Below are 24,593 nucleotides of genomic sequence, written 5' to 3'. Positions count from 1 at the left end.
TGATCTGCAAGGCACCAAACCAGGGAAAAGTGATGTAAGTAATATGCTTCTTTCTTACTTCTGGTACCACAGTGAGCTGTCCATGGTCCTCACCACTGTTTATAATCTCTTCTTAGGCACTTGCTGAGTTTATTTCCAGAGCACCCTTGAGGGGTCCAAAAAACAGGATCCCACACAGGAAATGCTGATGACATTGTGCAGAACAAATTTGCATGAAGGGCCAAAAAAGCCACTAGATTGTAATTTCTGAAAGAAAGGAAATATGTACAAAATGGCACTCACATATGAGAATGGCTAACTGTATTAAAGCTCCTACGATCTACTACATACTGCTGAAGCATAAAACCACACTAGTAGGGACCTGTTTAAATAAAACAAGACACAAAAAGTGTTTGTACAAAAAGAATGGTTAAAGTTTAACTGCACGTTCTACATGTATGCAGGCTGAACATCCTGATACAATTTTTGCAGACAGACTAGTTTCAGACACACATTGCCCTAATTTCAACTGTGCACAGCTCTTTAGCAGCATAATCTTGTTTTTATTCCATCTATTCCTTATATGGAAAATAGCTATGATGATGACATCATTATTTTTGCTATACAGCAATTTTCTCATCCAAAAGGGTTTTTAAAAACAACAACAACAATTTCCTATTTAATTGAAAATAAAATTAAATACTGGGGTAATCTCTAGTTAGCAAATCTGCTACTGGAACTAGAGGAGGGGAAAATCATTAATTAACAGACAGAAAGAAGACATGGATGAGTTTAAGATGAAACCATCTAACACAGCTGAGAAAAATAAGTACTTCTATTGATATGTTTTAGAGTAACAATGGGTAAATGTTGGAATTATGGATTCTACTCTTCTTCAGTAAAATCCTGAAATCAGAAGAATCCCAACTGGAACCAGGTGTAAAATAGTGGCTTAGAAAGGTGAAGATAAAATTGCAGAGAAAAACCTATGTCCACCACCAAGAATAACTGAATTGAAAAGAACACAAGAATAATGCATAGGGTTGCAGATAAAATGGAATACTATCTTTACTCAAAAATCAAATCATAGAATTCAAGGACACCATTTCTTAGATGTGAATGTATAGAAATGTGATCCATATTTTTGCTAAGGTTTTTTTTTTCACCAGAAGAATTCAAACTTGCACAAAAATTATTACATACCTAAGTCTATATGTTTATTAGTCCCATCCTCTCATCCTCCTAATTCTAGCAGTCCATTACTCTATTGGGAGTCAGAATGTTTTTGTTGATCTGCAAATTATCTGGAGTACTAATAAAAACATCAAAATAGCCCTGCTGGATTAGGCCAAGGGCTGATCTAGCTCAAGGGCATTCTGACAGTTCACAAGCATGGAGAGGACATTTACCTTCTGCACAATACTATCTTAAAATGCATAACATTTGTGTCTCACATTTGTTCGGCAGCCAGAGTTTGCACTTAGTACCTTGACTGCTTTCATCGCATATTAAAAGCTAATATGTTGATAATATGCTATGAAACCTGTCATATGGTGCCTTTTTGCTATTTGATTTACCAGTGTAAGTTCTTTTTTTAAAAAGTCAGTCAGGAGGCCTTAGTCTCCTGGTGTCCTCTAAATTTAAGGTTTCAGTTAATAGATTAAAGCCATGAGTCAATTTGACCATCATCTAAAAAAAAAAAAAAATCAGTGCACATAGCCTTTGATTATAAATGTTGACTTAGTTCTTCTGTGCTAAAAAAGTGAGGTCATAAAGTCTGGGAATACTTTGGCAATCTAAATTAAACACTACAAACCAAATGAGGCCCTATCCAGATGTTTACATCATCATATCTGGAAATATAAATGCAGGAATGGAACCAGGTGACTCAACACTAGACTGAATACTTCTCCCCACCTGCCCAAAATGATGAGTATATATTGTTCCCTAGCCCAATCATTTAAGACGAGCCCTGTAATTTTTCAGTTATGCCTTGTTCAAATGTTAAAGAGGATAATTTTACATAAGGGGAAAGAAATCTATTCTCCTGATTTTAAAAAATGAATCCAGGATATAAGTCTGTTATCTATTTTTGAAAAGTCTCTGTGTTCTAAAAATAAGATGACACAATAAGTTGCTATATGATCTAGATGTAAGGATAGAATTAAATTTGTATCATTATTTAGAGTTATTATATGGGTATTTTTCCTGTTAGTTTCTTATTTGGGCTACATTTTTTTAATCACTATATGTATTTAACTTTTTTTTTCTTCACTCAATAATCATTATTTATTTAATTAATTAATTAATTACAGTCACTAACCAGCAAGATAAAAACACAGGAGCATTGACCAAATAGAGTTTACAGTTTAAACTGTAAACTGTACAAACTGACCAAATAAAACAAAGCAATGTATCAGTCACATACAACCTCATTATTTATCTTTTTTTTAAAAAAAAAAATCTTTTGGGGCATTATAGGTTTATTTCCACCATTAAAAATAAAAATAAAAAAATATATCCTAGAACTTACTATTTTAAATGTGCAAACAAAGGGCACCGTTTCTGGGGAATATATATTTTGGCAAGAAATAGGCCAGCACTATTGTGAAGGAATGGTTTGATGAAGGCCGTGCTCGGGGAGATAAGCATTCCCTTAGCCCCCAACAGGAGTGCGGGAAGGTTAAGAAGATGAGGCTCGCACCTCCCTAAGGAATTCACGGTGTTTTGGCTTGCTGGCTTGGGAAGTTAGATTCAGTCTGGAGAGATTTCTATCTTTGAGGTGGAAGCTAATAAATGCACAGAACTGTATCTGTACTGTCTCGTGGAGTTCTTTGGGCTGAACCTGACAACTATTCACTATATGAAGATACTGTGTGACCTCTTTTATGTAATCAACCATTTTATATTAGGATTGTTGGAGATTCTACAGAAGTGCTTGTTAGTGGATGAATTCTTGAGCATATGCAGAGTGTTAAAAGAATACTGAAAAAGTAAGTAAATACTACTTAATTATTTTATTATCTAAAAATAATAAATGCTCTTAATTTAGATGTTTTTAATGCAGAATATGGACTTAGCCTAGCTGACATTCATTACATTTGAAGTGAAAGATTTATTAAAAACCATAAGTCAAAGTTTTCAGCCAGTATCTGGAGGCTTTGAGGGCCTGGATGAGGCAAATGAAAGTCAGATTAAATCCTACCCAAATGGAGTTGCTTGTGGTCAGTGGACATTGGAGCACCAAATAATTTTACTCCCAGTAGTTATTCTTGATGGGGGCCTGCTCCCCCACCCCAAAGGAGGTCGTTTGTGAATGGTGCCATCTTGGGTTCACAATTCCTGCTGAAACAGCAGGTGGATGTTGTGTCTCGTAATTCTCTTCATTCATTATTCATTTTATTACAGCCTTTCCAATCCCCTGAGAGCTTATTTGCTTTCCCTTTGCGCTATGGTATGCCCTCTGCAGCGTGTATCTTTGTTTTTCAACATTAGAACAATTGCTCCCCTGTCCATACTGATATTGAATTCAGATTGTCACCACCTTTATTGGCTCCAGAAGCAAGGCTTCTTAGAGGTTCAAAGAACGCGTCTTTTCCCACCCTTTGGGCTTAGCTCCAACTTTTTCCTGACTTAACTATTTCCTTAAGAGAAGAAATCTCCATTTTGGCCAGTTCTCCCTTCATTTACTTTTTTAAAGTGCTGGGTAGGTTCTTATCTCTCTGGGGAAAATTCCCTTAAGGTATGATTTGCTTTTGCAGAAAAAAACTATTTTTTTTCTGGCTTTGAAAACAGAGGCTTCTGATTACTTATAGGCCCATTCTTTCCAGGCATGTACTTTGAAAATACAAAGGGTCTGAGTTATTTGCCTTGTGCAGTCTGCATCTTCACTCCTTGGCGTTGCTTGCCAAAGATCAAAAAAGAAGAAAAAAAAATCTATCAAAAATTCATTCTTGCCTATCCACACTTATCCTACCAATCCTGGGATCACTGCACTTGATTTTTGTAATCCTTTATTCCTACTTATCCAATAGCATGCTATTACAGAGGGTAGGCACTATGACCCTGAAAGTCTGTTTCCTGGGTCTCATCAGGTGATATTGTTTAATCAATGGGACCAGGAGCATCCAATTCTGTCCAATCATACAGAATAGGCAGAAAGTACAGGAGAGAGATGGTTCCTCGGAGAGCTAGGCCCTATGCCATGAAGGACTTCAGAAGCTGTAGCTAACATCTTGAATTGTACCCAGAAACTGACAACCAGTGCAGCTCATAAAGTAAAGGTGTTACACAGACATAATACAATGAATAATGAACCATATCTGGACAGAAATAAATCAACTAGTAAACAAGTCCTCTTACAGCAGTTACAATCACACAATATATGACAACACTCCTAGATATTTCTGGAGATCAATCTGTTAGTATCAGGTATAAAAGTGGCAGGAAATATGCTAACATCAGGTGTAAAAGTGGTAGGAAATATAAATGTGCTCTGTATGAAAATTCACAGTAAGTTGAGGAAAAATATAGTCTAAATATAGGGGGAAGGGGAGGAGAGATAAGTAACCCGTTCCAAACAGGCTTCAGAAATCTTCAAATCAATTGAAAATTGAGTATCTGCTATCAGCCTAACAATGTAACTATTGGAGGTGGGTCAGGGTAGGAGCTGATACAGACACAAACACAACCAATAGTTAAACAAATGAGTTTTTTATTCTGGGCACAATGATACCTATATCAATGAAGTAATATGGTCTAATAATATCTAGAAGTGAAAATATTTACAAAGCCAGTATTTGCCTCTTTGTACATACAGAATAGAATAAGGAATATAAGGAATCAAGTCTTAACCTACTTAATTTCCCTCCCTCTCAAGTCTCTTTCTACTTGTTCTTTATTTTGGCTTTTTCTTCCCCTCTTTGTCTCAATTACTGATGCTGGAATGTCAGTGAGTTTTCTCCTGGCTGCCTTGCTGTCAAGCAAAGCCTTTAACTCACAAAGTTCCACTCCCTAGCATCTGAATCTCCTTGCACAACAGAGTCCATCCTCCTAGTCTTTCCTCACTGTTCCAAGCCTCTCCAGGCTTTTCCTCCTGGCCTTCCTTCTCATCCCAAAGCTGGAACCTCTGGACCGGGCCAGCTGGATTGTTCCTCCACTGTTAACCAAGTGACGCCCTCACCAGCAGCATGACCTGCCACATCTACAATATAACTCTCCTCTTCCTCTTCCTCTACTTCTCCTTTCTCTTTTTATATTTTATATCTAAAATATATTGTTGCGCCATTTTATAGGTGCATTCTAGCATTTCCCTCTTTTCCCCTACGTGCTTTTGGTCTTGTGCTGAGTCATCTGCCTTCCCTAAAAAAAATCCATGACCTTGGCAGCAATGTGGGTTACTAAAACACACCATACCTTGCAAGGTCAATTATATCTTCCTCCAATATCAAAACAACAAATTCTTTCCAGTTGAGCTTCATCAGTCAGTAAACCTAAGGAGTGAGTGCTTACTTAAGAGCCCCGTCTAAAAATCTTACAATCTTTCAGTGCGCATTGACAGGTGCTTTTGCTTGTTTGTTTTGGTGCCTTTGAGTCTGTGTGGATTCCTGGCGACTGCCTGGACAAGTCCCTGCAGTTTTCTTGGCAAGATTTTGGAAGCGGTTTGCTATTGGCTCCTTCCTAGAGCTGAGAGGGACTGGCCCAAGGTCACACAGCTGGCTTCGTGCCTAAGGCGAGACTAGAACTCACATAGACATGGCACATTTCATTTTCCAAAAATTACTGGATATTAATGAGAAGTTTGATATGCTTTGTTATTTTCTAAACTGCTTTTTAAAACTATATCCAGAATGGTGAGGTGGCTGGAATATTAACCAGGAAGGTTTTAAGTCACAGATAGCTGCAGAAATTGGCATTAGGCCATCAACTAAAGCAGAATGTGGTAGGCCAGTAACTCATCAGCTGGACTTACCATATACATGTATTTTTCAGTCATCTCAAATAATATGTTCTGTTAGAAACCCTAACATCCACAAAGACAGATGGGCCTCCCTCAAAGCAATAATCTCTTTCCTCCACCTGCTTCTGTGCATTCAAATAACATAAATAGATGCAGAAAACATTCAACCTCAACTGTTAATAACCAATATAAGTTTGTGGGTAACCGTTCTTGTAGCTTGTTTTACTCACATAGAACTAGCAAACTTTCCCAAAGAATGTAGCTATAAAATAATTATTTATTTTCACAAAGAGAGGAGGAAAGCAGATCTAGCAAACTGCAGATTATTTCGCTAACTGTAATTAGTAAGCTTTATGCTCAATATCTCTATTGGAAATCACTTGATTGGTTAGAGTGAGGTAACTTTTTTTTTTCAGAAAAGCAATGATGAATGGCTCTTTTTCATGAAAAATATTATTCTCCCCACCCCACCCCACCCCAGAACTCTTTTTGTGGCATCTGTACATTTTAAATCTGTTTTTGACATGATCATGCAGGAAATCTGAATTATCCTTTCATCAACTCCATAAAAATGCTTACTTATGAATCAGATATATCCCAGGATTATGTGTCAGATGTAATTCAGTGAAGAAAATAGTGAAACAGCGGTATATTTTCACCCTTAGTTTTTAATTTTACATTAAGTCATTGATTAAATGTCTCACTGATCCAGCTCACCAATAGACTTTTACACGTGTTATTGTACACAGGTAATGCAGCTGTCCTTTCCACGACATCACTGGAAATAAGAAGAGCATTGTATCCACTTTTTGGAAGGCTGAGTATATGTGTATATATTTGTGTATGTGTGTATACTAGAATGAATGAATGAATGAATGAATGAATGAATGAATGAATGAATGAATGAATGAATGTACAGTGTGTATGTGTCTGTGTGTGTGTGTGTGTGTGTGTGTGTATGTATGTATGGAATGTTATCAAAGAAATAAACTACCCTAAATATTTGAGATGTTCTTCCATGCATCAGTGAGGAGAGGGTACAGAAATATACAAATATATTTCTGAGAAAGCCCACAAAAGTGTGGCTGCCATTAAAAAATTATTAGAGGATCTTATTACATCTCCTCATATATCCTATAGAGCATGGTAGCTAAAGATGTATTTCAATACTCTTATTATTGCAGTTCCCAGGTGTGTGCTAAATGTGATACTATACTTGGAGACAGACTTAAAGAAAGCAGGGATCTGATTCTTGTTTTTAATCTTTGGCTAAAATTTGCCTTCGTATCATTTAGCTTAGCCACTTTAATTGTACAACAGAAATCTATGTTTACATGGAAGAGAACCCTAAAGGGGAAAACCCTAAAGGTTTCTCTCCTGAATTTGTTACCACACCAGTAATAACATGCTAAAACAATTAAAGGATCTGAGATTCCAATCTGCAAAGGCCTGGCAGCTGTGCTCATTTGAGCCTCCTGGATCTAGGAATGTTTTCACCTTTGGACTCTGGGGTACAACCTGGGCATCATCCTCGACTTACAGCTCCTGTGAGAAGAGCCTTTGCATAGATCCACCTGCTGCAGTAGTGTGCCCATTCCTGGATTGGGATGCCTTTCAGACAGTCACTTGTGCACTAGTAACTTCATGATTAGGTTACTGCAATGTACTCTGCACGAGGCTGCCCTTGAAGCTACAGCTTGTCCAGAATATGACAGCATAGGCAGTGCTGTCATGCCAATATGTCATTGCTACTTTGCGAGCTGCGCTGGTTGCCAATTGCCTTCTGGGTACAGTTCAAGGTGCTCATTATCACCTATAAAGCTCTTCATGGTATACGGCCAGGTTACTTGCAGGACTGCCTGTCTCTAATAGTAAGATCAGGCAGTGTGTGTGTACTCCAGGTCCCCTCATTTAAACAACTTGTCATCTATCAGGGCCTAGGAAGTGCACCATGTCTATTGCACTGCTTGTTCTCTGGAACAGCATTTCCCCAGAGATCTATACACCTCCCATGCTGATGATGTTCTGTGAGTCCTTGAAACCTTGGCTTTGCTCCAAGGTCTAGGGACAGGGTAGCTGTGGAGCCCCTGTCAGTTTTTTTCCTGGGGCTCTGTGTTTGTTCCTTCCAGATGTTCATGGTCTTTTTCTTCTGATTGTATTGTTCTTCACTTTTAAAATATAAGCCACCCAGAGTCACCTAGAGTTGGGTGGCCTCTAATTTTCATTAACTACATAAATACCGAAAGTAAAATAGTGTGGGTTTTTCCCCTTATAAAGTCTAAAATACATGAAGGCTAATTGCATAAAAGCTAAAATGATATTGAAGTATGGTTGGTAAGGAATCACCTTTTATTCTGATCTCTTTCTCCTTCCTATCCCCAAATGGTGTCTTTTCATCTCTCAGTTGCCAGAATGAATCTGATGTGAACAGATTAAAAGTAACTTATACAAAAACAGGGAAAGCTGTCCATATTCTTCAAGAGAAGAATTAAGTCTTGATATTGTGGCATTCAACACAGAAAGTAGTGAAATAACACAAAAATGCTGACAATTTGCTTTTGTTGTTGTTGTTGTTGTTGTTACGTGCATCGATATGATGAAAGTTCCATTATTGTCTAAAAGCTGTTCAGTTTTTGCTATTAAGGAAAAATAAAATAAAATAAAATAAAATGGCAGTTACTATGGGCCAGCTTCATTGCCACAAGTATCAAATGTTAATAACTTGATTACAACTAATCAATACCCTGATGATGCATGAAGTTCGGGAATTTTAACTCTGCCCCTTTTAATGAAGTCACTATATTATTGGATAGGCCCCTCCAGCCTCCAGAAGTCAGGAGACTGAATTGCATTGTCCATCCCTACTTTGCCCTTATACACTGAAATATGTGTCTTGAAGAAGCATCTTCCCATTTCAGTTCTCCTCTGAATAGCAAATACGATGCAGTCAAAGAGTAATCATGAACATTCTAACAAACTGTAGGAGAAAAGATGAGTAAGCAACAACTGTGTAGAACTGTCATTCAATAATCAAAAATATTACTTGGAAATAGAGCAAGGAAGGAACTTACTGAAACAAGTCAGGATCAGCAGATTTCATCATCATACCTAAACAAAGCTAAAATCAATACTCTTAATTTTTTATGTAAATTGACATATCTACTTTGCTACAGAATTCAATATAAGCCATTACTATTTTAGCCTCCTTTCCATTATGTACGATACAACCATTCCTTGATAGTTCATCACCATCACCAATACAATCTTGTATTCTAAGTATTTATACTATCTCCTACAGCCATTGGAAGATAAAACAGCCTGCAGCATGAATTCCAGGCACCTCATCTCTGATTATTATTTGTGATGATTTTTTTTTTAATTCTAAGCTTACTTTAAATAAATAGAAATGATTGTATGATATTTAAAATAGCATGTGAGGCAAATAATAGATGATGAACACCTCGGGGAAGAGATTTGTCTTATTACATTTTGTGAAATATTACATCTCTCATGGAACTTTATTATGCATGTCTATGATAGGAACTGCCCACATAGTACCTGACACAACTGTTGCACTGTTGTCAAATTAGATTCTATTCTTACTTTGCTCTTTTCTGCCTCATTCTTCCAAGTACTACCTGACCCAACTTGTTCTTCGCTGATATCATGCTAGGAAAGAAGCAGCACTTTCTAACTAAACATTTGGTTGTCCTATTGACATACAAGTATTCAACTTTAATAGAAGTCAGACAGGTCAGACTTCAAGATCAGGCAATCATTTGGGCTTCAGATGGGGATCTAAAATTATTCTTTCAGCCATCCACTCCAACAACTGAAAAACCAATCATTATGATTAGTTCATCCCTTGTACATTATACCACTAATTTGTGTCACTAGCATAACTGTGCTAAATATGTGCAGATGTGGGGAGAATTTAAACAGTATGTATATGTGTGTGTGTGTATGTGTGTGTGTGTATCACCATGATTAAATCCTTACATATGTCATGGATAAAAATTATGAAATTAGCTTTTAATGCTAATTTGAAGAATCCAAGGTGATTTTTCAAAAGCTGAGCAAGTGAAAAAGTTACCAAAGATATGTTTGTTTGGAGCAATATTTAGTCCAAGGCTAAAATTGCTGAACTAGATTAATATTCTAGTCAGATAAGTATATTAGATATTTGCTTAATAGGTTCAGTAACCTAGAAGAAACAAAAGATTTCTTTCCCTTAACAAATAGCTCTAAGATGCAAAAAGTTGAAAAAGTTCTCTTGTTCTACTTTGCTTTTCAAATTGGTAATAAAAAGGTTAAAAAATAAATAACCTGTAATGTTCAAAACTTCAGAAACAATAAATGAGTATACATGAATGAAATATTTTTCAGCATCAAACCAATTTACAGTATAACACAGTAAGTGTTGCTTGATTAAATATACATTCAAACTTTAAAATGTTTTATCTTAATTCATAAATATAAATCTAATGCTAGGTCTGAACTCTGATAGCCATATATCATTTTTATAGAATAGTCTATACATTAATAATTCACTGTATATTAAAAAGAGTTCAGAGAAAACCTTGTCCATACAAGGTTTTATTTTCCTTTTTTTATAGTAATTTTATTAAACGTTACAATTAAAAAGACAAAAATACAAACTAAAAAAAAGAAAAAGAAAAAATAGAAAGTTCAGAAAAGAGAAAAATAGAAAATAAAGAAAAATACAAATATAGTGAAGAAAAAGAAAAGAAATATATAAAGAAATGACTTCTGCCTTCATCACAAGTATAAACAATTTTAATAACTTATCACCTTCTCTTAAAATACAACAAATGATCTCCTCTTCCCACATCTCATGTTTTATCTATAAACAAATCCTTAAAACCTCATCATTCAGTCCTGATCAGCAAAAGTCCATTAAGGGTTACCAGAGACAACCACATTTCTATTTTAAACTTGATCAAATGAACCAGCTTTATATTCCTTCCTTTTACTTTTAACGATCTGGATCTTTAATCCCTTTAAACAATGTCCTAGAACTTGATTTGTTTTCACTTTTTCTTTGTCCCTTCTCACAAAGTTCTTCAAAGCTTTAACAAGACTTTTTTGTAAATCCAATATAGGAAAGTTATACAAATCACTGTTTTGGTTTGTTATGCTTTTTATTTATTAAGACATCAATTGGTTTCATTTGTATATCCAGTGTAGCATCTTTTTCCACATCATTCTTATAGCCTGTCATTTTTAAATCCACTTTCAGATCAGTCTCAGTCTTGTGCAGTAAAGCTTGTTCTTCTTCCATAACATCTTTTAAACACAGTCTATCTATATTGGCGGACATTCCTAAAATTAATTTCTGGATGCACTGTTCACAAATACCCTTCAATACATTCAATGTTAAAGTGTTTTGCTCCATTCTGTATTAGTAAGTCAAATTTAAGTGTTATTCTCCTTTAATTGTAATCTTTAGTTTCTTCTGATTCCCTCTAGTGTCCAACCTTCAAAATTCCACCCTATTTTTTTTTTTTTTTTAAGAATTCAAAACAGCAGCATTTTCCCAGGGGAAAGATTCCTATAATTAATTTCAAAATCTTATTTCAATCCATCTGGACCCTTAGTCCATTTGTGATTTTCCAAAATCAATGTTCTTATCAACCTTCTGCTGTTTACTCCCAAAAAGAGAATTTTTTAAAACTTAAACTTATATTTAAAACTTTTTTCACTAAGGATCGAAGGAAGCTCACCCAGTGCTAAAAAAACCTTGTCACTCCAAAGGTTCTTAATAACTGAAAAGCAATTAACAAGCAATTTCCAAAAGTGATTAGAAAAGGAAATATGCAAGCCCAGTGTACTTTGAAAAGGCACTTTGGGCTAAGGTAGCATTCCCTCATCTCCCGGATCTCTAAATCCACTGGAGACCACTGTTTTGTAGTCTCCTTGTGAGGAGCAACTGTCTAGAGCATTTGTAGGTGACCCCAATTACTCTCCTTAGCCAGAGAGGAATCCCTGGCTCTTCATTCCACTACAGTCATCGGCTCTACTCTCAGCAGAGCCGTCTTCAGTTTGCCATTTCTTCCCTGGCAGTCTGCAAGGTTTTTATTTCTCCACTGAGAAATTAGTGAGATAATCTTTGCAGGTCAAGTATATGTTGTTTTAATTTTTACATTTTATTTCTCTGACTATAATCATGATGAATTTTGAGGCACTACTTATCAGTAAATTATAACCTCAAAGTTTTGAAAGTTAGCTGATCTAATGACATTGCAATAAACACATATAAGGGTGTAAGGATTCACAGAACCACTCCAAAATGCTCCCCCCCCCAAAAAAAATTCCAGTCGTACACTTCATCATTTTTCTAGCCATCTGAGCTGGGAAAATCTCAACTTCAGCTCCCAAATAACCTGTGGGCTATTTAGTGAAACCCTTCTACTTTGCATGGGCAGAAGAACAATTAAATGGTGCACCAGTGAACATTTTAAAAAAAGCATAGAAAAAAATAGGAAGCTCAGAGAAAGTAGGGGTTTTTTTTACACATTTCTGCCAGTTTTTCAACCAAGCAACCTTCCAAAGTATTGTCCTATAGACATTTGAAGAACATTACTAAATCTGGTGTCCTTTATTTTTGTGCACTTTGGAATAAAGAGTTGGAATACCCCATATTAACACAAGAATAATTAAGCTTCTTAAAGAACATGTTCATTGGACATTTGGAATTGATCAATATATCAAAAACATTAGATTTGTGATGCAACTAGGAATATTGTTTTGAAAATTAACAGATCACAGTTCAAGGCAGTTGTGTTTGACAGAAAAAATGGAATGAATGAGTGTAAGCTATACATAGATAGAAAAACACTAGACCAAGTAGATGAGTAGTATTTTGATAAAATGTTTACCAACAATGGAAAATTTTAAGGCAAATGCACAAAGGTAGATGAAATTATGAGGTCTGTTGTGAAGAATGATCAAAAGCAGTGAAAATGGCTGCATATAACAGTATATTCTGCCCATTTGTTATACAAAAGAGAAAGTTGGTTATATCATGAGAATCACAGAAGCTGAATTATTTACCATGTTTGTGGTAAAACAAAAAGTATGGGGAGGTATAGTAAACAGTGTTGGCATAAGTTGGAGATTTAGGTACAGTTCCTTTTTTTTTTTTTTTTTCTTATCTCATGCCTTTAATTTCTTTGGCTTGTTATTCCTTGCTGTCTTTCTGCCCTTTGCATAACATTACTTACTTGAAGAGAAATGGAAAAATAGGTAGGCATATATTTGTATTTATCAAGAGCAGTAGTGTAAATATCCTTGCTAGTGTACCCCCTTCTTAAGAAACCATCTCTACATTCAGTTATTTTGGATTATTGCCATCCATTGTCCAATCTTCCATTTTTTACAAAAGGTGGTGGGCTCACAATTATACAATCCTCTGGGGAAGCAGATTATCTGGACCCTTATCAGTCAGAATTCAGGCCAGTACATATGGGACCCACACTGCGTTAGTTATGCTATTTGATAGCCTTTGATGAGATTGGAACAAGCTGAGTGCAACCTGCTTGATCTTGTTTGATTTATTAGTGGCATTTGATACTGTTGACCTTAGTATCCTGCTGGACCAGCTACAAGGCTTGGGAATGGGATCCATACACAATGCTGCTTAACATCTTTGGTAAAACTACTTTGCATAAATAGAAGGCTCACATGTAGTGTTATAAACAATGGATAGTTCTCATTAAAATATTTCACTTTCTTTAATGACTCAGTATAGTTATCTATTATCCTAACTGGCTTCTTTTTCTTGTTTCCTAAAAAGAAACACCATTTTTTGCTTTAAGAATTACACTGCAATTTCCTGTGAGCACCATGGCGAGCTGACATCCTGCTCACAACAAAACAGCTTTATGAGGGGAATTGCGGCTGAATAATGGATCCAGACTGGCGAAATTTCACAAGGAGGAGGACAAATCATTGAGATTATCCACGTGACTCCGGACAGCTGCTACTCATAAGTAGACCATGGAAACTGACATTTTGCAATCAGTTTATAAGTGATGAGACTGGGAGTCAGGATTTCATCAAGCTCACACTTGCAAAGAAGCCTTTTATGGACATTAAGTTCAACCGAGCCTTATTTCTTAATCACTTTTTTGGATTTGGATCATCATCATCATCATCATCATCATCTTGTTTACTAGAGAGATCAAACCTTTCAGACTGCCAAGGTTTCACTATATTCACTGGGTGAGTTTCCTCCTCCTGAGGGGATGATGGTGTAAATAAGATTTTAAAAGTTTTGATAATGTATAATTTCTTGGACTATACAGCAAAAGAGTGCTTAGTATATGGATTTTGGAAAGTTAACAAAGGATTAAAGGGTCAGAGGAATTTGGAATTATAGCTTTGAATTAATTAGAAGATATTTTTCTCATGAGAAAATGGTGACTATTGTGGTTTTTTTTATGACAAGAAGAATGTTTTGGCTGTTTTTACAATGAGGAGACCTTGAAGGCTGGACACTAGAGGGAGCTAGAGGATAAAGAATATGGAGCAGATAAAGAATATGGAGCAGAAATCTATACCGCAAATTTCTGAATATCTCCCATTAAGCTTCTTAATAGAATGGATCAGTTGCTTGACAAGATGGACAGAATGTGTTGTAATAAAGTTATAGAACAAGAACAGGTGTCTTGTTCATCCACAGAATGGATGTCTGTGACATTACCTGGAAGGGGGACTTAAATGTAATACAAATGGATCTGATGGATGACTTATCCCCTAAAGGACATATACAGATATTAAACCAAGAAATTTATTTGGATAATTTTTTCTTACTGGATATACAAAAGAGCTCTGTTAAGGTTTTGAAGGACGTTATTACAAGTGACAAACAAAAGGATAAACTTTACTTCTTGGATATGCAAAAGAAACTTGTTAAAGTTCTGAAAGATTTTTACCTTGAAACACAGATGACTGGCAAACTACCTCTGGGTCTGTCTTTGAAGGGGCTAAAGAATATTTTTAAAAACTCTGGGGAGGAATACAAGGTTGGTTTGCTCAATCAGGGCTTAAGAGGAAAATAGTTATGTCTGGTTGCCCTTACTGGACTTTTGCTGACAAAGAACAATTGACAAAGCATTTGGATTTTGTTTTTGGCTTTTTTACTTAAGAGATGAGGTATGGGGAGAAGAGAGATCATGTTGTATTTAGAGATGGTGATAGGCTATTAAACTTGTCTTTACTTGCTGGGATGAAGGGGGAAGTTATTTCTTTTTTCTTCTTTTTTCTCTTTTCTTTTTTTCCTTTCCATACCCTTCCCTTTTTTTCTTTTCTTTTCTTTTCTTTTTGTATTTTTGTGTTTGTATTTTTGTATTTTGTATTGGCTCTTATTCTTTCCATTTCTAATTCTTAATAAAATTATTTGGAAAAAAAAGAACTATACTGTAACTAATAGCAACAGATGAGCTGTTTTTAACAACTGTCATTTTTCATACACTAAATGCCCAGACAATTATTGTGGGTCATGAAGCATTACTGTTTTTACAGGGCTTGGGGGTTTGTGTGTGTGTGTGTGTGTATGCGTAAAGGGGGAACAAAAATACTGGTTCTAAATGAACAAAAATTTAAAGACAGATTTGTTTTTTAAAAAAAACAACTTCAAAACCTACCATTGCCTCAAGAAGATAAGCAGCCCCAAACACTTTTAGTTTGTAGAAAATGTCATCCATTCTACAAAATTGTCATTTTCTTCCCTTTTGAACTATTTCCCCTTCCTCCATTTTCAGTTATAACCCTGCACTAGAAAACCTTCAGGCCAGTACTATTTCATTCAGACAAAGAGTGACCACAATCAACTGTCTATAGCCTCTGTTTATACAGGGTCATATTAGCTGCAAAATTTATATGCTGCCCTGTCCTGCCATTCTGCTATTTTCATTTGACAACATCCACTCATTCTGTTTCAGTTTATAGAAAGGTCAATCTCTACAAACATATTTTTTGTCTGACTTTCCCTCCCAACATTGATTATTAGCATGGCACCATATACCTGTTTTGGCATAACTAAAATTGCTCCTTATCCAATTTGAAAGCCACAGAAATGTTCACATAAAAAGTTTGCATCATGTCTCTCTCTCTCTCTCCCTCTCTCTCTGCATTTTAATTATCTAGGACACAAGATAGGCTGGAGAAAAACAATAATCTGAGAAGTATTTCTTTTTCAACAACTTATGAAGAGTGGAGAATGCTTGCCGATGCCATTCATCATCAGTAATTGGAATCAGCAACATGTTTCTGTTTATACTGTAACGTCTTCCTTATGCTCAGTGGATTTGTCTTATCACCTTGCAACGGATGCATAAGAAAGAAAGGCATCAATACTGTATATTAAAACCGGAAACAGACTTCTAGGTATCGTGCATGTATACACAATAATTATCATTCCAATTGTACTTAAAATTGGCTTCACTTCATTACAGATTCAAGCGTAGCACTCATGAGAGTCAGCTTCTTACTGCACTTCAATGCTGTATCTTTTCTAAGGCAGGTAATAGATATTAGTGACTTTGGTTGGCATGCAGCAATGAGTCAGCAACAATGACTGCTCCCATAGAAAGTTCCAGACACATCACAGTCCTTTGTATCTGAGCTAGTGGTTCCTTTCTCAACACCAGATTGGCTCTAATAGAACTATCAACATTCTAATAAAATCTTACTTTCAAGAATTAGGAATAGTGAAATACTGAGTTTAAAGAACACATATTTTTAAAGGAGAATCCTGGGAATTGTATACAGAATCCTTTCTCTTAGAATTTCTTCTTTGTCCATTAGCTTCCAGTTTTGGGCCTATTTGAGGGATCACCTCTCCCACTGTGAGCTTGCCTAGTTACTTAAGTCAGCATAAGAGGTCCTTTTGAAGATACCCCTATCGCCAGATGCTTGGCTACCTGATTTGCAGGAGAGGACCTTCTCCTGTGTGGTTCCCAAGCTATGGAATGCTGTGCAGTTTCAAAATGCTCTGGGTTTTTTTCCAGTTGGAAAAGCCATTAGGAAAGTCTTCAGACAGAATTAAATTCAGTAAAGATTTAGTTCATTGTGATTGTGGCTGGACCTTTAATATAATATTTTCATCTCTAAATAATCTTCAAAGCATACTTCAGCAAATTTGCAAGCAAGAAACCCGGTCATAAGTCCAAAACATGAGGATCCATCTGTAAGTGTAACAATCCCTGTAAATGCTCCAAAGACACATTTCCAATATAGCCACTTACTTTGTATACAGGCTTCCGTGTTTAATCTTTGAACTTTTCAGCTCGCTGACATTCTGCACCTAGAACTGTGTCTTTTTTTTCCAAAGCTTATGTAATTGGTTCTGTGAGGTTTATTTTCTTCTTCAAGCCTGAAAATTTCCTGAATTGTAAATTGTTCTTTTTTAAAAAAACAACACCCAGCACATTATTGCTCTTGCACCATTCACATTCTGAATTGAGCTTCATAACATATCATTTAAAAGATGATATGAGGAAAATTACAGAGGAGTTATAATCCATCTGTCTGTGGAAACAGTCTCTGTGTTTTGTATCACTTGCCAGTGACACTCCATTCTCGCTTATACTATTTTATTTGTCTGACTAAATGAATAAAGAAGGAGCAGCAATGTGTTTATGTAAGCAACAAGTTAAATACATTTAAATCCCTCAAGCCTATACCATCTGGAATCTCCTGGACACTGAATTTCATTATTAACATGCTTTGCACTACAAAAATATTATAATGGTGAGATTTTAATATGTTACAGTCCAATATGGCTTGCTAAAAAGTATGATGGGCAGCTATATAAGTCCTAGTGTGGAATATACTGCATTGTCTTTAACCTACTTTAGGATGTATATGTTATTCTACTGATTGCATTAGCAGATCCCATTATCCATTCATTGCGAGAGAAAGTCAAATTAGGATGTAAGAAACACATTTGTTTTGTCACTGACGCTTAAATTCTGCTACTTTCTAATTCACTTTTGTTTACCAGATTATCACCTTGATTCCATTTTAGAACTTTCTTCTTTGTCCTTCCTCTTTTTCAGTTAAAGACAGATTATAGTTGCATGCAATCTGCTATATACATACAGTATAAAAGTCTTTTATCTATAGATACTCAATAGAAGAATGGACAAAGCTTTATGACACTCAAACACTGCAAACTGAGGCAGAAGAGATCCAAACATTGAGATAACTTTTCATTTGGTTTTAAACCATACAAGAACACATAATTTGTTAGTGGAATTCCCTCACTTCTGGCCTTGCTACTTAAGCTTGATTTGTCCTTTTATTTAACATATAATAGCACTAATTTCATTCTTAGAAACCCTAGAATTAACTTACTAAGGATCAGTGTATTTCTGGTCTATTTCAGTTTCTCAAATCTGATTCATCTTGTCTCTACATCAATTTTTAATTATTATTTCAAAAACAATATAAAATGCATGGGGGGAAAAAGCAGGAGGATGAGCACTAGAGGCACAAAAAGGTTAACGCCTAGAAGATGAATTGATTGAATTCAGAACTCATTGGAGGAGAGAATAAGGTCTTTTTTACTTACTGTAGATTCCTGAGCTTAGACAGCAAATTCCATTAGGGGACTTGGTTTGTTTTGCATCTTGTTTGGCAGGGGAGGATGAAAAATATCAGGATCGTTCCGCTTGATTGGTCCATTTATAGAAGCCAACCATTCTTGTTTTACTGCAGAAACTATTGTTATATGCAGTATTTCACTTTTTTCTTCCCCTTATTTTTATATATGTAAAATAGATTAGATATCTATTTTAAACTATATAGTTTTAATATAAAGTAATAATATATCATCATTGAAAAAGTAAGTACACAAGATGCTGAAAGAAGTCTCCAAGAACCCCAGAATTTCATCACATGACTGACAGGTAGCTCTCCCCACTACTGATGTCAAAGTGCATGGGTCTACCCATGCTGCACTCACTGGATTTACATGGGAGGTGTGCCAGGAAGAAATCTTTGCTGTCTAGAAAGAACATCAGGACAAGACTAAAGTTCACTCATGAACACCCAGGCAAAGACTAGGACTTCTGGAACAATGTGCTCTGGATAGACAAGGCAAAGATAGAGTTATTTGGCCACAGTTTTGGTTTTCATTTTTGGTGAAAACCAAAGACAGGATTTCACTAGAAGAACCTGATACCAGCTGTAAAGCAATTAGGGTTATGGGCCTGCTTTGCTGCATCAGGGCCTGGGCAACTCACCATCACAGAATCCATTATGAATTCTTCATTGTACCAGAGGGTGCTTGAGGATAATGTGAGACCAACTGTGAAAAGATTGAAGCTCAAACAAAAGTGGACTTTGCAATATGACAATGACCCTAAACATTCCAGTAAATCCACCAAGAAATGGCTAAAAAAAAAAAGAAAAGAAATGTAGAGTTCTGGAATAGTCAAGTCAAAGCCTGGATATAAATCCCATCAAGATACCGTGGGGTGATTTGACATGGACTGTGCATGCAAGAAACCCCTGAAACATCACAGAGTTGAAAAAAATCTGCATGGAAGAGTAGAAAAAACTTCCTCCCAGGCGATGACAGAGACTGGTAGACAGTTATAAGAACTGCCTTCTTGAGATTGTTTCTGCCAAAGGGGGCAATACCAGGTATCAGAGTCAAGGCTGTACTTACTTTTCCCATAGAAGGAAGTGGCATATCTGTTAATTTTTTGCTGAATAAATGATTGCAAAATCAATTTTTCATAGTTTTTGTTCAATTACATCACCTTTATCTTTACATACTGTTTGAATGAAGATAGAATATTGATATGTCCACATATGTTAAAAAATAAAAAAACTTTACATGGGGTGCACTTTTTCACATGACTGTAGCTATATTGTACTGCTACTTAGTTTGTATATAATATCATAGTTAATTTTTTGCTAATTGTAATATAAAAGGTGTCAGCCTGATTAGAGTTTCTAAAATAAATGATGGGTAAAAATCAGAATGCCAGTAAGAGGAAAATGTACTTCACTAGCTAAAAAACCTTAAAAGGCTTGGGAGTTTTGGAGCAGTCTAACGTTTTTAAACATTTGAGAAAAGTCAAGGCTTCCTGGTTGGCTTTTTTCTTTCCTTTTGTTTGTAGAATCAGGAAGTAGTTCATTTTCCTGCCAGGTCTATGAGCAAAAAGAAAAAATATAGCATACTTACATACCCATCAAGTTATTCCAGTTGGAAAAAAAAAAAAAGCTCAGGTCTCACATTTCATTTTACAGATCTGTTAATCAAATTCTAAATGGTAGCCTACAAATTGGACCTCAGCTGCTGAAGGAAAAACAAGTGAACAAAATTCTATAAATGATGAACAATGCATAGGTATCACTATCTTGATTTTAACCTCATTTAAAGTATATAAACTGACCTCAAAGCAAACATGGCAGGGACAAAATGATGCAATTAGATGAATACTGAATTGCCATCTAAAGAAACGGCTGTATCAAACTTGCTGGCTGAAATCTTCCAGAGTGTTTTGCAATCTACTTTCTGAAAGGAAATTAGGCCATAATTTGCATACTATAATTTAAATCTATACACACATTTTAATTGACCACATTAGTGAAATAACCCATCCAACAAGAAAAAGTAGATTTAAAAACTGCTTTAAAAAGTACTAAGTGACAATAAAACTGTAGCATTCAAGTCAAAATGCTAAGAAAATACATCTATTAAAAAGTATTCTGCCTAATCCTTGTAGGGTAAGACAAAATATGGAGGCTTTAGTACCGTTTCCATGATTCTATAGTAAAACCAAGTACCATTTCCATTTGAATATCCCACCCCTTTCCTAAATGTCAAAACTCAGAAGAAGAAAGTTTCTATAAGCTAAGTGGAGGGATAAATGCCACAGTATTTATGTTAGTATATTGTAGCAAGCAATAAAGAATCTTGTGATCTTTAAGAATACATTTACTGTGGCATGAGATTTTATCTTGCCTACACAAATTTATGGCAAGGTAAATTATTAGTCATTATTAGGGTTTACATTATTTTGTCATCATGTAATCATAAATCTTAGCATATTCTTCCAATTAGAGCACATTTTACAATTTGCTGGTAACATATAATTAAAGTAACTAAATGTAGTAAAACATTAAAAAAAATGATGGTTCTGGGTTTATATGATGACGACTTGAAAAAGTAAAAGTTCTCACAATAGATCTATTGTCAGCAGATTATAAGGAGATGGAAAATAACTTACTAAAGTAAATATGAGACAGATCCTTGGAGAAGAAAATAATGAAGCTCTTGATCAGACAAGTAACACTAATTTGTATTTTCCTGATTTGAAATTTCAGTCTTCAAAAGCTACTGGACTGACAGCTATAGAAATATCCCAGTGCTGCTTGATGTATATATAAATAAATCAAGCAGCACTGAGATAACTGCAATTTCCATTTCTAATATGCCTCAAAATCAATAACACAAACACTGCAGAGAAGACCTTTGACAATTTGAACTCAGTTTTCTTGTTCAAGGTTTTAGAAAATATGAATTTTGGATAGAAGTTTATAAAATGGGTAAGATTGATTTACACTTCACAGAAAGCTCAAATAATTGTTAATGGAGATCTAACAAAACTTTGTGTGAAATACAAAAAGGAACAAGAGAGGGATGCCCACTGTCCCCTCTTTATAAATTAAGGGCTTTTGCAGATGACTTGGTGTTGGTTCTGGAAGGGAATTGAAATATTAATGGGCAAATTAAAAGAATTTGGTGCATTAGCAGGTTTCAAGATTAATAAACAGAAGACAAAGATGTTAACAAAAATATGAAAATAGAAGATCAAACAGAATTGATGAAAAAAACGGTTTTTAAGATTGAGAAGAAGGTAAATTATCTGGGTATCACTATGACAAATATGAATTGTATGTTATTTCAAAATAACTACGCTAAGACATGGAATGAAGCTTCAAAAGATAGGTTAAGATGGGAGAAACTACAACTGTCATTGCTGCAGAGAATTTCTGTGATAAAAATGAATGTCTTGCCTAGAATGATGTTTTTGTTTCAGACAATACCTGTTCTGCAACTGATGCACCATTTAAACAGTGGCAGAAGGATATATCTAAATTTGTGTGGCAGGGGAAAAAGCCACAAGTTAAATATAAGGTGTTACAAGATGCAAAAGAAAGAAGAGGATTGGGTCCACCTGATTTGAAATTGTATTTTGCAGCTTGCTATTTGGTTTGGATGAAAGAGTGGATGCTGCTGAGAAATACAGTAGAAGGCTTTTGGAGTTAGAAGGACACAACCTGAAATCTGGGTGGCATGGATATTTTTGGTACAACAAAGTCAAGGTTAATGTGGATTTTAAAAATAATTATGTTACACATGCCATCCTGGGAACATGGAATAGATACAAGCCCAGTTTGTACCTAAGAACACCTTTGTGGCTCTCAGCACAAGAAACATTTTATAGATGAGAAATAATAGGCAAACACAAATGGCTAACCTATTGTGAGATACTAGAATTTTGTCAAAGGGAATGTAAAATAAAATCAAGAGAAAAACTGGTGGCAGAGGGATATAGTTGTCAATGGTTGTCTTATTTACAAATATTAGAAAGATTTAAAGTAGATAAAAGAGTTTACGGTTTTGAACATTGTAAGACTGAGTTCGAAATAGCATCGTATACAAATGATGAACATGTAATTGCTGAAATGTATAAACTTTTATTAAATTTGAAACAGAAGAACAAGTGAAAAAATGTATGATAAAGTGAGCTAAAAATTTTGGTTATAATATATAGATGGAACAATGGGAAAATATGTGGCTGAAAAGACTGAAATTTACATTACATTATAATTTTAAAGAGATTTTTTATAAAATGATGTACTGTTGGTATATGTCACCAGAAAAATTGCCTAGAATGTATAAAGGTACTTCAAATTTATGTTGGAAATGTGAACAACAAGAAGGGACATTTTATCATGTTTGGTGGACATGTAAAAAAGCTAGAAAATTCTGGATTCAAATACATACACTGATTCAGAGGATTTTAAAGATTAATATACAATTGAAACCAGAGGTTTCTCTTTTGGGATTGATGGACAAAGAGTTGGAAAAAAGTCATGAAATTTTGTTTTTGTACATGATAACTGCAGTGAGATTATTGTATGCACAAAGATGGAAAGATTCAGCACTACCCATAACAGAGAAATGGTTGGTAAAGGTGATGGAACTTGATGAGATGGCTAAATTGATTTCTTTGGTCAGAGAAAAGACAATATCTATGTTTATTGTTGACTGGAAACCCCTTGTAGACTTTTTGTGTGAAACAGAAAAAAATGAACTTATGATTTATGGTTTTGATGATTATACAGAATAGATTATAGAAAGAAGAGAGCTATGTTGTTACCATAAAGTAAGAGGTAAATTTATAAATGTACTTATAACTGCTGTAAAGAAAATCAAAAGCTACTTCTTTGTATCTTTTTTCCTTCTTTTCTATTTTTCTTTTACTTTTACTTTCTTGCACTTTTAGCTCTCTCTTTGATTTCTTTTTCTTTCTTTTTCCTTGCTTCATATTGTATTAGTATTTGTATTTTATCTCCTTTTTTAAAAAAAATCTTTAATAAAAAAAAAGCAATAACACAAACAATTTTACTTCATTTTGCTTTGGACTTTTTGTTATATTCCAAACAATTAAATGAACAGATGAGAAGCTTAGATGTTTCTTAAGCAGTAGCTGTTTTATACAATTTTTGTAAAAAGTGACATCAGCATACGTGAGTGTGTGTGTATGATGTTTTTCTATATTTGGTACGTTATAGAAGAAAAGTGGACCATTTTCACACAGACCATATTTCATCTGGAATAACTAAGATATGGACATAATTTTCCCTAATGTGAACGAAAATCCTTCTTTATTTTGACCCACACCAGTAATCCAGACCAAGATCATTCCATAGGTATACAATTTAGACACTTAAAAAGTGAAATCTGAATCCCAATGATTTCATTCAGATTAATGGGGCCAAACCTAGAAGTTATAAACTGTCCATTCAGAATGTTTTCTTCTGAAGCTGTTATACCCTATACAGGATATAAGAATTATCTGGTTCATCTTTTGCTTATACTGTACTGTAGTAAGTATACTAAGTAGATTCTTACAATTATAAATAAATGTATCAAAAGCCTTAGATACCCAAGGGTATCCAATACCTTCAGGAAATAAGATACATAATTTGGAGAGTCTAATAATAATGATTTTAGAACAACTGCTAACTAATCTAATGCCTAACATTAAAGTAAGTTGATTAATCATTATTTGCTTTCTATGAATAAAGCACATTAATATTTTTCCACAGTAGTTTTAACATTTAACTCTGTATTCCTCCAAAGCAATGACTTTTCCAAATGATTGCTTTTTAAAAGAAAAATTAAGTATTTATCAGAATTTCTCTTTGGATGTGTTTTTCATCCCTGAGGCAAGAGGAAGCATTCTACCACAAAGCCACATTCAAAGCAGTTTATTTTAACTCACATTTAAGCACTTCATACAGTGGTTCCATCATATGGCTTGCTACTGAATAATAAAGTATCATGAGGAAGGAAATTTAAGTGTAGAAAGTCATACATAGT

This window comes from Python bivittatus, unplaced genomic scaffold (genome assembly GCF_059951505.1).
Source record: "Python bivittatus isolate LINGU-HERP-01145 unplaced genomic scaffold, Pbiv_v1 ctg000980_np1212, whole genome shotgun sequence".
Lineage (NCBI taxonomy): Eukaryota > Metazoa > Chordata > Lepidosauria > Squamata > Pythonidae > Python > Python bivittatus.
This window is presented reverse-complemented; position numbering follows the sequence as displayed.